The following is a 14,327-nucleotide window of genomic DNA, read 5'->3' as shown; positions in this document are numbered from 1 at the left end:
TGCAGCATCAGCCAAAAAAAAATAAAAAAAATCACACCATTCCCTCCAAATTCCTATCCAGTTCCTCCTTAAATTTATTTAACCTATCAACTTCCACAACGACAGATGGAAGTTTGTTCCAGCAATTAACCACCCGCTGGCTAAAGGCAAATTTCCGCACATCTATTCTACATCTGTCTTTTCTTAATTTGAATTTATGCCCCCTTAAGTTCGTAATCTGAACAAGTGGAAGGATCCCATCAGAATTCAGCATGCTCAACCCATTCAAGGCCTTATACACCTCAATCAGATCACCGCGCAGGTGCTTAGTCTCCAGCCACTGCAATTTGCAGAACTTAAGCCTCTCTTGATAAGAGGATCCCTTCATTCCCCTCACCAATCTTGTTGCCCTTCTCTGTACACGCTCAAGCAAATCTACATCCTTCCTAAAATGAGGCCTCCAGACCTGTACGCAATACTCAAGGCATGGCTTGACCATTGCCTTATACAGAGGGACAATCACCTCCTTTTCCCTGCTAGCAAAATTCCTATATATCATTGACAAAACTCCATGACCTGCCCTGGCAGCCTGTCTGCATTGCTCAGAAAACTTCATATCTGACTGCACAATTACTCCCAGGTCTTTTTCATTTTCTACCACCTTAAGTGTAGTACCACACAGTTGGTACGTTTCTCTGGGGTTACTTCTACCCATATGCAGTACTTTGCATTTGTCGAGGTTAAACTTCAGTTGCCACTTCTTAGCCCATCTGCCAAAATTTTCTAGATCCTGTTGCAGTAGCACATTGCCATTACTGTCATTAACAACCCTGCCAACCTTTTTATCATCTGCAAACTTCGACACTAAGCCTGATATACCTTCATCAATATCATTGATAAATATACAAAACAACAGTGGACCCAACACTGAACCCTGTGGGACTCCACTAATAACATTAGTCCACGACGAGCAGCACCCATTGATTACCACCCTCTGTCTTCTCCCACTCAACCATCCTTTTATCCATTGTAGCAACTTACTAATACCATTCTGCTCCAATTTGTACAATAGTCTTCCATGCACAACAGCGTCAAGAGCTTTCCTGAAATCCAAATACCGTGGAACTTCTCTATTACGAAATTCTATTTAACGAATTTCTCTATATTACAAATTTTTTCGCAAAACACTGCACCTTGAAATGAAATTACATGTAAAATTAACCCCATATAGCGAAGTGTTAGTCTCTCTATAACGAATTTAAAAAAAAAATTAGTAAAAGCATTTTTGAAGATTTTCAAGCATTTACTGCTAAACAGCTGCTCAAATATACTGCCTCCTTCCTTCCGAAATTGCACATTAGCATCTTAAATTAAATAATTATCCTTTTAGTGAACACATGGCAATTGACACCCATAGGAGGGTCTTTGTTTCATTTTTGTTACAGTTATTAAACCAAATGGGTTTTCTTAAAAATGGTCGTAAACTTTACAATAAATAGGGTAGATTTGTAAATTGATGTTGGCTCAGGGGAAAATGAAATTCGCTGCGGTAAACCTTTAGCATGCTGCGGCGGAAATACACAGACTGCTACCATAGTTGATTTTTAGTAATGCCTACTGAGTGACATTCACTTCTCACCTCAACTGTACCACATGACCTTCCTGTCAATCATTATATGATATGTCCGTTCTCATCTAACTGAATTCCCAGTAGATGGTTTTCACCAATTTTTTTTTTTTTTTAATTTCGTTCATCATCAATCATATAGGCTATATGCTCTTGTATTTTTTTTTTTCTGAAAAGCAACATACAGCATACATTAATCATAAATTTATTTCGTGTATATATGAATGAAAGCACAATAAAAGAAATTCACAAAGTCGTATATTTCTTCAAAGTGGTTGATAGGAAAGGTCACGTGATACTGTTTAATTGGCAAGCGAACGTCATTGAGTAGGCGGTACTAACAATTCACTATATGGCCAGCGCAGCGAAGTTTGCGGTGTATGTATCGGCAAGAGCTGCAATAGAGTAATTTTTACAATTGCGGAAACAATGTCGAAGAGAAAGTGTTTAAGTATTAATGATAAAGCAAAGATTGTTTTGATATTGACCAGGGTTTTAAGAAAAAAGATGTTGCGGATAAATATGGCATACCTGCAAGCAGTTTATCTACGATTTTAAAAAATTGAGAATCAATTTTAAATGCAATTGAAGGAGGAGCAGACAAGAAACGAATTAAGTTGTGTAATACAAAGATGTTGATATAGCTGTTCTAAAATGGGTGCAAATGATATGTGAAAAGAATATCCCAATATCGGGCCTAATAATTAAGCAACAAGCTCTGAAATTTGCACAGTCCCTTGGACATACAGAATTTAATGCGAGCACTGGGTGGCTAGATAAATTTAAGAAGTGCCACAGAATTGTGGAAAAGATTATTTGTGGAGAAAGTATTAATGTAAGCGAAGAAGATTGCAACAGTTGGAGGAACAATACCTTACAGAAGATTTTGGAAGAATATGAGCGTAAGGATGTTTTTAATGCTGACAAAATGGTTTATTCTTTAAATGTTTACCGAATAGAACACTTGCTTTTAAGGATGATAAACATTTTGGCAGAAAGCAAAGAAAGAATCACTGTGCTAGTTGGAGCAAATATGACAGGAAGTGAAAAATTAAGACTTTTAGTCATCGGAATATCAAAAAACCCAAGATGTTTTAGAGGCACAAAATCTTTGGAAGTTGACTACACCTTTAATAAAAAAGCATGGATGACAAATGATATTTTTGAAGAATGGATATTAAAACTAGACAAGCATATAACAAAAGGAAAATCGTGTTGGTAACTGACAACTGTCCGGCACATCCTGCCAGTATTTCTGCCAAACTTAAAAGTGCAAAGTTGTTGTTTTTACCACCAAACATGATGTCAAAACTCTATGGGCCAGGGCATTATTAAAAATTTTAAATTTTATTATCGAAAGAGAATAATAATGAAGATTGTCAATGTGTTGTCAGAAAATAGAAACTTGGAGGTTACAATTAACCTTAGAGATTGCATCTCTGAACTGGCAAAAGTTTGGACAAACGATGTCACCGAATACACTATTCAAAATTGTTTTTCGAAAGCAGGATTTGCATTGAATACAGAAGCCAAACAACAACTGGATGAACAAGATGAACTGCCCCTTTCACAAATGAAAAACTTTTGGACATTATTAGAATCGTCCGGAAACATCGAAAATGAAATAACACTGGATAGTTACGTTTATGTAGATCAAGATCTGACTACGGCAGAACATCCAAATGAAGATGAAATACTGCTGAACAGTGTTAGACACAACCATGATCACGAAGAAATTAACGATGATGCTGAAGATGCATCAGAACAACCCGTAGAAAAGCCAACTCACTAAGAAATGATTAACGCATTTAAAATGGTTCGTATGGGTCTACAGTTTTGTGAAAATGTTCCTGATAATGTTTTTAATGCTCTGAAAAAATGTGAGGTTTTCTTTGAGAAACAGACATTTTTTAATTGTACTGTGCAAACAAAAATTACAGATTTTTTTTGATTTGTGATACTTACCGGCGAAAATTGTGTAAACGTAATTTAAATAAGTATGTTTTTGAAATAAAATACATTAAAAATAAATGTAGATTCGTTTTCATTTTCTAATTAGATAATAATTTCTAATAAAAAAGATATTCTCTGTATAACGAAATTTCTCTATAACAAATTTTTTCGCTGGATTTATCGAATTCGTTATAGGGAAGTTCGACTGTATATGATATTAAAATTATTTTTTGCATCCAGTTCCTTTGTAACCACATCATAATATCCTATCAAATTTGTCAGACAAGACTTTCCCTTAACAAACCCATGCTGTGTCTGAATTATTGCTGCAGTCTTGTCTAGATGATCCTGCAATGCATCTTTAACCAGTGACTCCGTTATTTTACCCGGAACAGAAGTTACACTAACTGGTCTATAATTACACATGTCACCTTTCGATCTCCCCTTTGTGAATTGGGGATACATTTTCACATCTCCAGTCCGTGGGGACCTCCCCTGAGTCCAAGGATGCTCTCATAATTATGTCTGTTTGCTTAGTTGCTTTGCCGCCTCCTTTAATATAACTGGAAATATAATATAACTTCAAATCTTCCCATTCTCTCTCTCTCTCTCTCTCTCTCTCCTATACAACAGCTATCCCTGTAAATTCATCTGCTGAAGAACATATGATAATTTTGTTTTTAACTATAAGCAGTTACATTAGGATGGATTACATTTCATCTAATACTATTTTCCATAATAATTATTATAAGCTGTTCATTTATTACCTACAATGAATCTTTAATGTACAGTAATAATAATGTCTTTTTTTTTTAGTTTTCTAAACTATATTTTAAAAAGCTTTTAACACGCAAAACAATTTACTATGTAACTTAATTTTTAAGAATCTGAAATCAACTTATAACAATAATGACAAAGATTAATATAGAGGCTTTGCAATATCATGATTGCTGTCCATTAAATTCTAAATACTACCTATATACAATGAATGACTTTTCCATTTTCTTTTTGCACTTTTCCCTTGAAAATTTTTTTTCTGTTCTTCCACCTCTGTTCTGAAACTTTTTGCTCAAATGACCTCTTTTGCTTTTGGAAAACCTAAATTAAAAAGAAGTAAAGAAAAAAACTGTTACCTGATCATATGACAAACTGCCAAAAACTAATAATATCAGTATATAAAGTATTTAAGGTAGAATGACTATCATGTAGGTCAGTGCAAATGCATCATTTTAACATAGTTATCTACCTAAGTAGTTAAATTAATTAATTAAATTGGAATCGTATTGGTTATATCTCATATTGTGAATGCCTTCACAACGAGTTGCCATGGTATTGTATTACCTTGAATAAATAGTCTTCTCGACTGGTGAATTGTTACTTATTTGAGGTAGTACAATACCATGGCAATTCGTTGTGAAGGCATTCACAATATTATTATTATTATTATTAGCTATATGGTGCAAGGAAGCCTGAGGCTTATGCTGCACCAGCCAAAAAAAAAAATTCCCTAGTTACCCTGAGAGAGAGAGTCAAAAGTAGACGGGAACCCCAGGAAACATAAGAATGATGATATCCAGCTCAGGACCCTGGGTGTGCCAAGCCCATACTCACCAGATGTGAGCCCCTGGGGTAATATGAGATATAACCAAAACAATGCCAATTTAATTAATTAATTTAACTACTTAGGTAGATAGCTTCTATTGGAATGAGAAGCAGCCTGGAAAACAAGAGGCAGGATATTTCAGAGACTGCTGGGAGTCATTGCGGTACAAGTAAACACATGGGTTGTGTTAGGGTAGCTAAGAATAAGAACAGGTGCATGTATACTTGCAAGTACACCAATGCTAGGAGTTCGGTAAATAAATTTGATGAATTTGAGGTATTGCTCAAAACATCAAAGGCAGATATTGTTGGGATATATGACACGTGGTGTCACACAGATATAAGGAATGCAGAACTGGAATTTGGGGAGTACAATGGTTCAACAGTTGAGGATCAACTGTTGAACCATTGTACATTGTAGTGATGGTTCAACAGTTGAGGATCCTGCTCAGGTGGCTAACAATTTAAACGAGTATTTTGCATCTACATTCACGCATGAGGAGTTATTCAGGAAGGAGAATGATATAGGTAAAGTAAACATTGGCAGTGAGCTGGATGATTTTGTAATAACTGAGAGGAAAGTGGAGGAGAGATTGTTGAGGATAAACATAAAAAAAGCACCTGGGGTGGATGGGATCTATCCAGTTATATTAAAGGAGGCAGCAAAGGAAGTAAGCAAGCCCCTAGCCATAATTATGAGAGCTTCTTTGGACTCAGGGGAGGTACCCATAGACTGGAGATGTGCAAATGTAACCCCAATTCACAAAGGAGGATCAAAGGCTGACACAAGTAATTATAGACCTGTTAGTTTCACTTCTGTTCCAGGTAAATTAATGGAGGCACTGGTTAAAGAAGCACTGCAGGATCATCTAGACAAGAATTCAGTTATAGCTCAGACGCAGCATGGTTTTGTTAAGGGCAGGTCTTGCCTGACCAATTTGATTGGATACTATGATGTAGTCACAAAAGAACTGGATGCAGGGAATAACTTTGATATTATATATTTCGATCTTAGAAAGGCTTTTGATACTGTTGCACATGGAAGACTGCTGCACAAATTGGAGCAGTGTGGCATTGGAGGCAAATTGCTGCTATGGATAAGGGGATGGTTGAGTGGCAGAAGACAGAGAGTGGTAATCAATGGACACTGCTCAACGTGGACTAATGTTATTAGTGGAGTTCCTCAGGGTTCAGTGTTGGGCCCGTTGTTGTTTTCGGTGTTTATGAATGATATTGATGATGGGATATCAAGTTTAATGTCCAAGTTTGCAGATGATACAAAGGTTGGCAGGGTTGTTAAGGACACTACTGACGCTATGCTGCTGCAACAGGATCTGGAAAGGTTGAACAGATGGGCTGAGAGGTGGCAAATGAAGTTTAACATTGACAAATGTAAAGTACTACATATGGGAAACAGTAACCCCAGAGCAAAGTATCAACTCTGCGGTACTACACTGACAGTGGTGGAGAATGAAAAGGACCTGGGGATAATTGTGCAGGCAGATATGAAGTTCTCTGAGCAGTGCAGACGAGGTGCAAGAGTAGCTCATGGTGTCTTGTCAATGATAAAGAGGAATTTTTCTAGCAAGGATAAGGAGGTGATTATTCCCTTGTATAAGGCAATGGTTAGGCCACATCTTGAGTACTGTATACAGGTCTGGAGGCCTCATTTCAGGAAGGATGTGGAGCTGCTGGAACGGGTGCAGAGAAGGGCAACAAGATTAGTGAATGGAACAAAGGGTTGCTCTTACGAAGAAAGGCTTAAGTTTTGCAAATTACAGAGTCTGGAGACTAGGCACCGTAGAGGTGATCTGATAGAGGTGTATAAGGCTTTGAATGGTTTGAGCATGCTCAATGCCAATGGGATTCTTCATCTTGCTCAGAATAATCAGCTCAGAGGGCATAAATTCAAATTGAGGAAGGACGGATGTCGGATAGATGTGCGGAAATTTGCCTTTGGCCAGCGGGTGGTTGGTTGGTGGAACCGACTTCCATCACTTGTTGTTGAAGTTGATAGCCTAAACAAATTTAAAGCTCAACTGGACAGGTATTTCGAACGAACGGAGGGGTGAAATGGGAGTGTTGTGTGTTTTTTTTTTTTTTTTTTTTTTTGGCTGATGCTGAATAAGCTTGCTTTCTTGCATCATATGCCTCTACTAATGCTAATGCTAATGCAATGTGTACAGAAAGGATAGACAGAATAGGAAGGGAGGAGGGGTTATGCTATTAGTTAAGAAACACATAAAATCCAAGGAAGTGAAGCCAGTCGACATCGCTGGACAGTGCAGTGTCGAGTCAGTTTGGTGTGACATAAGCATTGGGAGAACAAAATTCAGAGTAGGAGTGTGCTATAGGCCTAATGACTCTGATGAGTATAAGAAGAAACTGTACAGAGAAATAGAGTGGGCCAGTAAATCAGAGAGTCTTATAAGGGTGGATTTTAATTTCCCAGATATTGACTGGAATTTGTGGGTTAGTCACTCACACACTAGCAAGGCTTTTGTGGATTTATTGGATGACTGTTTTCTACATCAGCATATTTGGGAGGCAACTAGAGGGAGTAATACTCTTGATCTGATGATCAGTAGTGATTCTTCATGCATTAAGAATCTGCAGATAAAGGAACCACTAGGTGGCAGTGATCACAGTGTGCTGAAGTGGGATTTACTCAAAGAAGTAACTACCATCAGGGGTAAAGGGAAGGGATTTTGCGTTCGTAAAGGCAACTACAGTGGTCTGAGACAGTATTTAAATTCTATACGGTGGGACCAACTGATGTTACCAACAGCAAATTCAAAATGGGAAGCATTCAAAGAACATATCTTGGAAGCTACTAGGCTTTACATACCAACTAAGAAATATTGTTCAAGGTTTAGGCCTAAATGGATGTCAGATGAACTAATGAGACATATGGCAGAGAAGAAAAATGCATGGGATACATATAAATTAACACATGACACAGAAGCCTATGACAGATATAAGCTGGTCTGTAACCAAGTTATAAAGGAGATTAGGCAGGCGAAGGCAGATTACCAGAAATCTTTGGCAAAGGATGCAAAGAAAAACAGCAAAGAGTTCTTTACTTATGTAAACTCTATAAGGAAGGGGATGAATCAGATTGGTCCACTTGATATCGATGGTTCAACTGTTGATGATTATGCTCAGGTAGCTAACAACAAACTAAATGAATATTTTGCATCGACATTCACACATGAGGAGTTATTCAGCGAGGGGAATGCCAGAGGTGTATTCAACTCTGGCAGTAAGCTAGATAATCTTGTAATAACTGAGAGTAAAGTGGAGGAGAAATTGTTGAAGATAAACACAAGAAAGGCACCTGGGGTGGATGGGATCTATCCAGTTATATTAAAGGAGGCAGCAAAGGAAGTAAGCAAACCCTTTGCCATAATTATGAGAGCTTCCTTGGACTCAGGGGAGGTACCCATAGACTGGAGATGTGTAAATGTGACCCCAATTCACAAAGGAGGATCAAAGGCTGACACAAATAATTATAGACCTGTAAGTTTAACTTCTGTTCCAGGAAAATTAATGGAGGCACTGATTAAAGAAGCACTACAGGATCATCTAGACAACTTCAGTTATAGCTCGGACACAGCATGGTTTTGTTAAGGTAAAGTCTTGCCTATCCAATTTGACTGGACACTATGATGCAGTCACAAAAGAACTGAATGCAGGGAATAACTTTGATATTATAAATTTGGATCTTATTAAAGCTTTTGATACTGTTGCACATGGAAGACTGCTGCACAAATTGGAGCAGTGTGGCATTGGAGGCAAATTGCTGTTATGGATAAAGGGATGGTTGAGGGGGAGAAGACAGAGAGTGGTAATCAATGGACACTGCTCATCGTGGACTAATGTTATTAGTGGAGTCCTTCAGGGTTCAGTGTTGGGACCATTTTTGTTTTCTGTATTTATATAAATGATATTGATGATGGTATATCAGGCTTAATGTCCAAGTTTGCAGATGATACAAAGGTCAGCAGGGTTGTTAATGACACTAATGACAGTACGCTGCTGCAACAGGATCTAGAAAAGTTGAGCAGATGGACTGAGAGGTGGCAACTGAAGTTTAACATTGACAAATGTAAAGTACTGCATAAAGGAAGCAGTAACCCCAGAGTAACATATCAACTGTGTGGTACTACATTGACAGTGGTAGAGAGTGAAAAGGACCTGGGAGGTAATTGTGCAGGCAGATATGAAGTTTTCTGAGCAGTCTTGCAGACGGTCTGCAAGAGTAGCTCATGGTGTCTTGTCAATGATATACAGGAATTTTTCTAGCAGGGATAAGGAGGTGATTATTCCCTTGTAAAAAGCAATGGCCAGGCCACACCTTGAGTACTGTATACAGGTCTGGAGACCTCATTTTAAGAAGGATGTAGAGCTGTTGGAACGAGTACACAGAAGGGCAACAAGATTAGTGAACAGAACAAAGGGTTGCTCTTACGAAGAAAGGCTTAAGTTTTGCAAATTACAGTGTCTGAAGACTAGGCACCTGCGAGGTGATCTGATTGAGGTATATAAAGCCTTGAATGGTTTGAGCATGCTCAATGCTGATGGGATTCTTCCTCTTGCTCATAATAATCGCCTGAGAGGACATAAATTCCAATAGAGGAAAGACGGTTGTAAGATAGATGTGCAGAAGTTTGTCTTTAGCCAGCAGGTGGTTGATTGCTGGAACAAACTTCCATCTGTTGTTGTAAAAGTTGATAGCTTAAATAGATTCAAGGCAGAACTTGACAAACATTTGGAGCGAGTGGATGGGTGAAATAAGGGTTTTTTTTTTTTTTTGGCTGATGCTATATAAGCTTGCTTTCTTGCATCATGTGCCTTTGCTAATATTAGTAGCGGCAAATGTGCAAAAAAGCAAGCTTATACAGCATCACCAAAAAAAAAAAAAAACTCCCATTTCACCAATCCATTACTTCCAACAGTTTGTCTAGTTTTTCCTTGAATTTATTCAAGCTATCCACTTCCACAACATCAGATAGAAGTTTGTAGTAGTAGTGGCATGTGATTCAAGAAAGCAAGTGTATGCTTTCTTGATTTGTTACAGAAATCAACCAAATGCTGGCTAAAGGCAAACTTCCACACATCTATTCTGCAACCATCCTTTTCCAACTTGAATTTATGTCCCCTGTAGTCTGAGCAAGACGAAGAATCCCATCAGCACTGAGCTTGCTCAATCCAATCAAAGCCTTAAACACCTCAATCAGATCACCTCACAAGTGCCTACTCTCCAGAAGCTGCAATTTGCAGTACTGAAGCCTTTCGTAATAAGAGCAGCCCTTTGTTCTCTTCACCAATCTCATTGCCTTCTCTGTATCCACTCCAGCAGTCCTACCTCCTTCCTAAAATGAGGCCTCCATATCTGTGTGCAGCACTCAAGATGTGACCTGACCATGCCTTTCACAATGGAATAATCACTTCCACATCCCTGCTAACAAAATTCCTGTATATCACTGACAGAACTTCATGTGCTGTCCTTGCAGCCTGTCTGCACCTACTCAAACTTCATATCTGACTGTCCAATTACCCCCAGGTCTTTTTCATTTTTCACTACCCTGAGTATAGTGTCACAGTTGGTATGTTAATCTGGGATTATTGTTATCCATGTGCAGCACTTTGCATTTGTTGATGTTAACTTCAACTGCCATTTCTCAGCCCAACTGCCTAATTTTTCTAGATCTTGTTGTAATAGCATACAACCATTACTGTCATTAACCACCCTGCCAACCTTCATATTATCTACAAACTTAGACATTAAGCCTAATATACCCTCACCAATATCATTAATAAATACATAAAGCAAAAACGGTCCCAGCATTGAAACCTGGGGCACTCCACTGATAGCATTGATAACAACTCTCTTATCTTCCATTCAACCATCCATTCAGAGTGCTCCAATTAGTGCTCCTATTATGTGCAACAGTATCAAAAGCATTTTAATGTTTATATTTATGTTCCTTGTCTTTTCTATCAGTGAGAATACAGCTTCTTTCTCCTTTATTTCACTGATCCTTTTCAAAGGTTATTCATTTCAATCTAATTCTTCCCCCCCCATTAGGATAGCTAGTTGCTCATATTTGAAGTTTACACCTCTAGCCATTCCTCATAGGGAGGATTAGAAACTATAGAACTGCTTCCATCAAAATATTTAAGTGTACATTATCCCAATAAAACTCACGGGATATAACTTTTAGGTAGGATTTAGCAGGACGTTTAAATAGCACAGTCCTCCAATTGCAGAAAGTTGTATGCACCTACAAAAAAATGCAATACCTGGAACACTGAAATAGTTTGGCCTACAAAGATAATCAATAGTTAGTCCAGAAGTGATTTCCAACTTGGATGTGAAACACAGTGACTTATCAACTGTGTGGTGCTACACTCAGGTAGTGGAAAATGAAAAATGGCTGGGGGTAATTGTGCAGTCAGATATGAAATTCTCTGAGCAGTGAAGACAAGCTGCCAGAACAACTCATGGGTGTTTTGTCAATAATATACAGAAACTTTGCTAATGGAAATAAGGAGGTAATTATCCCTTTGTATAAGGCTGGTTGGTTGTGTTTTTTTTGTTTTTTTTTATCGTGCAAAAATGACTAGGGTTACAATGCGTCAAGTCACTTGTACAAGGCCATGGTAAGACCACATCTTGAGTATTGTATACAGGTCTGGAGGCTTCACTTTAGGAAGGGTGCAGAGAGAAGCAACCAGATTAGTGAAAACAAAATGGTGCTCTAACCTAGAAAGGCTTCATTTCTACAAATTGCAGCTTCTGAAGAATAAGCACACGTGGGGTGATCTGAATGAAGTGTTTAAAGCCTTGAATGGATTGAATAAACTGAATATAAGGTATTCTTACTCTTGCTGAGACTACTCACACATAAGAGGGTATAAATTTAAGTTGAGGAACGATGGTTGCAGGATAGATGTGTTGAAAGTTTGCCTTCAGCCAGAAGGTAGTTAGCATTAGCATTAGTAGAGGCATATGATGCAAGAAAGCAAGCTTATGCAGCATCAGCCAAAAAAAAAAAAAAAAAAAAAAAAAACACTTCCATTTCACCCCTCCATTCATTCGAAATACCTGTCCAGCTGAGCCTTAAATTTATTTAGGCTATCAACTTCCACAACAAGGGATGGAAGTCTGTTCCACCAACCAACTACCCGCTGGCTAAAGGCAAACTTCCACACATCTATCCTACATCTGTCTTTCCTCGATTTGAATTTATGCCCTCTCAGGTGATTATTCTGAGCAAGAGGAAGAATCCCATCAGCACTGAGCATGCTCAAACCATTCAAGGCTTTATACACCTCTATCAGACCACCTCGCCGGTGCCTAGTCTCCAGACACTGTAATTTGCAAAACTTAAGCTTTTCTTCATAAGAGCAATCCTTTGTTCCATTCACTAATCTTGTTGCCCTTCTCTGTACTCGTTCCAGCAGCTCTACATCCTTCTTGAAATGAGGCCTCCAGATCTGTATACAGTACTCTAGGTGTGGCCTGACCATTGCCTTATACAAGGGAATAATCACCTCCTTATCGCTGGTAGAAAAATTCCTGTATATCATTGACAAGACACCATGAGCTACTCTTGCAGCCCGTCTGCACTGCTCAGAGAACTTCATATCTGCCTGCACAATTACACCCAGATCCTTTTCATTCTCTACCAATGTCAGTGTAGTACCACAGAGTTGATACGTTGCTCTGGGGTTGCTGTTTCCCATATGTAGTACTTTACATTTGTCAATGTTAAACTTCATTTGCCACCTCTCAGCCCATCTGCTCAACCTTTCCAGATCCTGTTGCAGCAGCATAGCATCAGTAGTGTCTTAATATCCAAGTTTGCATCGTCTGCAAACTTGGATATTAAGCTTGATATACCATCATCAATATAATTTATAAATACAGAAAACAATAATGGACCCAACACTGAATCCTGAGGGACTCCACTAATAACACTAGTCAACGATGAGCAGTGTCCATTGATTACCACTCTCTGTCTTCTCCCCCTCAACCACCCCTTTATCCATAGCAGCAATTTGCCTCCAATGCCACACTGCTCCAATTTGTGCAGCAGTCTTCCATGTGCAACAGTATCAAAAGCCTTTCTAAGATCCAAGTATATAATATAAAAGTTATTCCCTGCATCCAGTTCTTTTGTGACTGCATCATAGTATCCAATAAAATTGGTCAGGCAAGACTTCCCCTTAACAAAACCATGCTGTGTCCGAGCTATAACCGAAGTTGTCTAGATGATCCTGTAGTGCTTCTTTAATCAGTGCCTCCATTAATTTTCCTGGAACAGAAGTTAAACTTACAGGTCTATAATTATTTGTGTCAGCCTTTGACCCTCCTTTGTTAATTGGGGTCACATTTGCAAATCTCCAGTCTATGGGTATCTCCCCTGAGTCCAAGGTAGCTCTCATAATTATGGCTAAGGGTTTGCTTACTTCCTTTGCTGCCTCCTTTAGTTGATCATTAGAAACTTGCTTTCCGGCATCATTTGCCACCTGCTAATACTATTACAGAACACAGAGAAAGAATTAAAGATTCAGAGGGAAATGACAGTTGTCACATGGTGAAAATGACCGTGTGCAACTGTGCACAAATTAAACATACCCAAGTTGATGGTTGGCAATGTGCTGAAGAATTATAAGTCCCGAGGTGATACTAAGAGCCCAAGAAATCATGAAGTAGACATAAAATAGAGCCAATGTATCTTAAGATGGCTGGTTATCCCATCAGATGCTTGAGAATTGAGTATAAAACTGCAAGCAACCACAAACTTTTATCCATGACTCAGAGGGCTTTGTGCCATAAATTTTCACAGAGCGGGATGCAGCCCACAAACCTCTGATAACAATAACAAAGAACAGCATCAACTCGCATATTAACAGGCATACCAAACCTGGCCTGTGGACCAACAGAAATTATTTGGATTTTAATAAAGTATTTTGACTTAGTCCCTCGTGAGAGAGTATTGTATAAGTAGAATATACTGATATCACAAGATGGCCAATTGCTGCAGGGCAAGAAGCAGAAGGTTATGATTAATGGTTAATCTTCAGACTGACCTACCATTAGAAGTGGAGTCCCCCACAAATTGATTTTGAAACCACAGTTGTTTCTGATTTTCAT

The 14,327-nt window shown here is 38.5% G+C and overlaps 1 protein-coding gene across 1 annotated transcript in view; it reads right to left on the bottom strand.

The window, feature by feature from the left end:
- mib2 (E3 ubiquitin-protein ligase mind bomb 2) overlaps positions 1-14,327 on the bottom strand; it is a 388,603-nt gene that overhangs the window by 357,243 nt on the left and 17,033 nt on the right. The window contains exon 2 of the mRNA XM_090373924.1: positions 4,535-4,657. The gene's annotated coding sequence lies outside the window, so the exon portion shown is untranslated. The remainder of the gene's footprint in view (positions 1-4,534; positions 4,658-14,327) is intronic.

This window comes from Mastigoproctus giganteus, chromosome 5, assembly GCF_048544385.1.
Source record: "Mastigoproctus giganteus isolate SK-2022 chromosome 5, ASM4854438v1, whole genome shotgun sequence".
In the NCBI taxonomy this organism is placed as follows: Eukaryota; Metazoa; Arthropoda; class Arachnida; order Uropygi; family Thelyphonidae; genus Mastigoproctus; species Mastigoproctus giganteus.
Note: the sequence above shows the minus strand (reverse complement) of the source record. Positions and strands in the feature narration are given on the sequence as shown.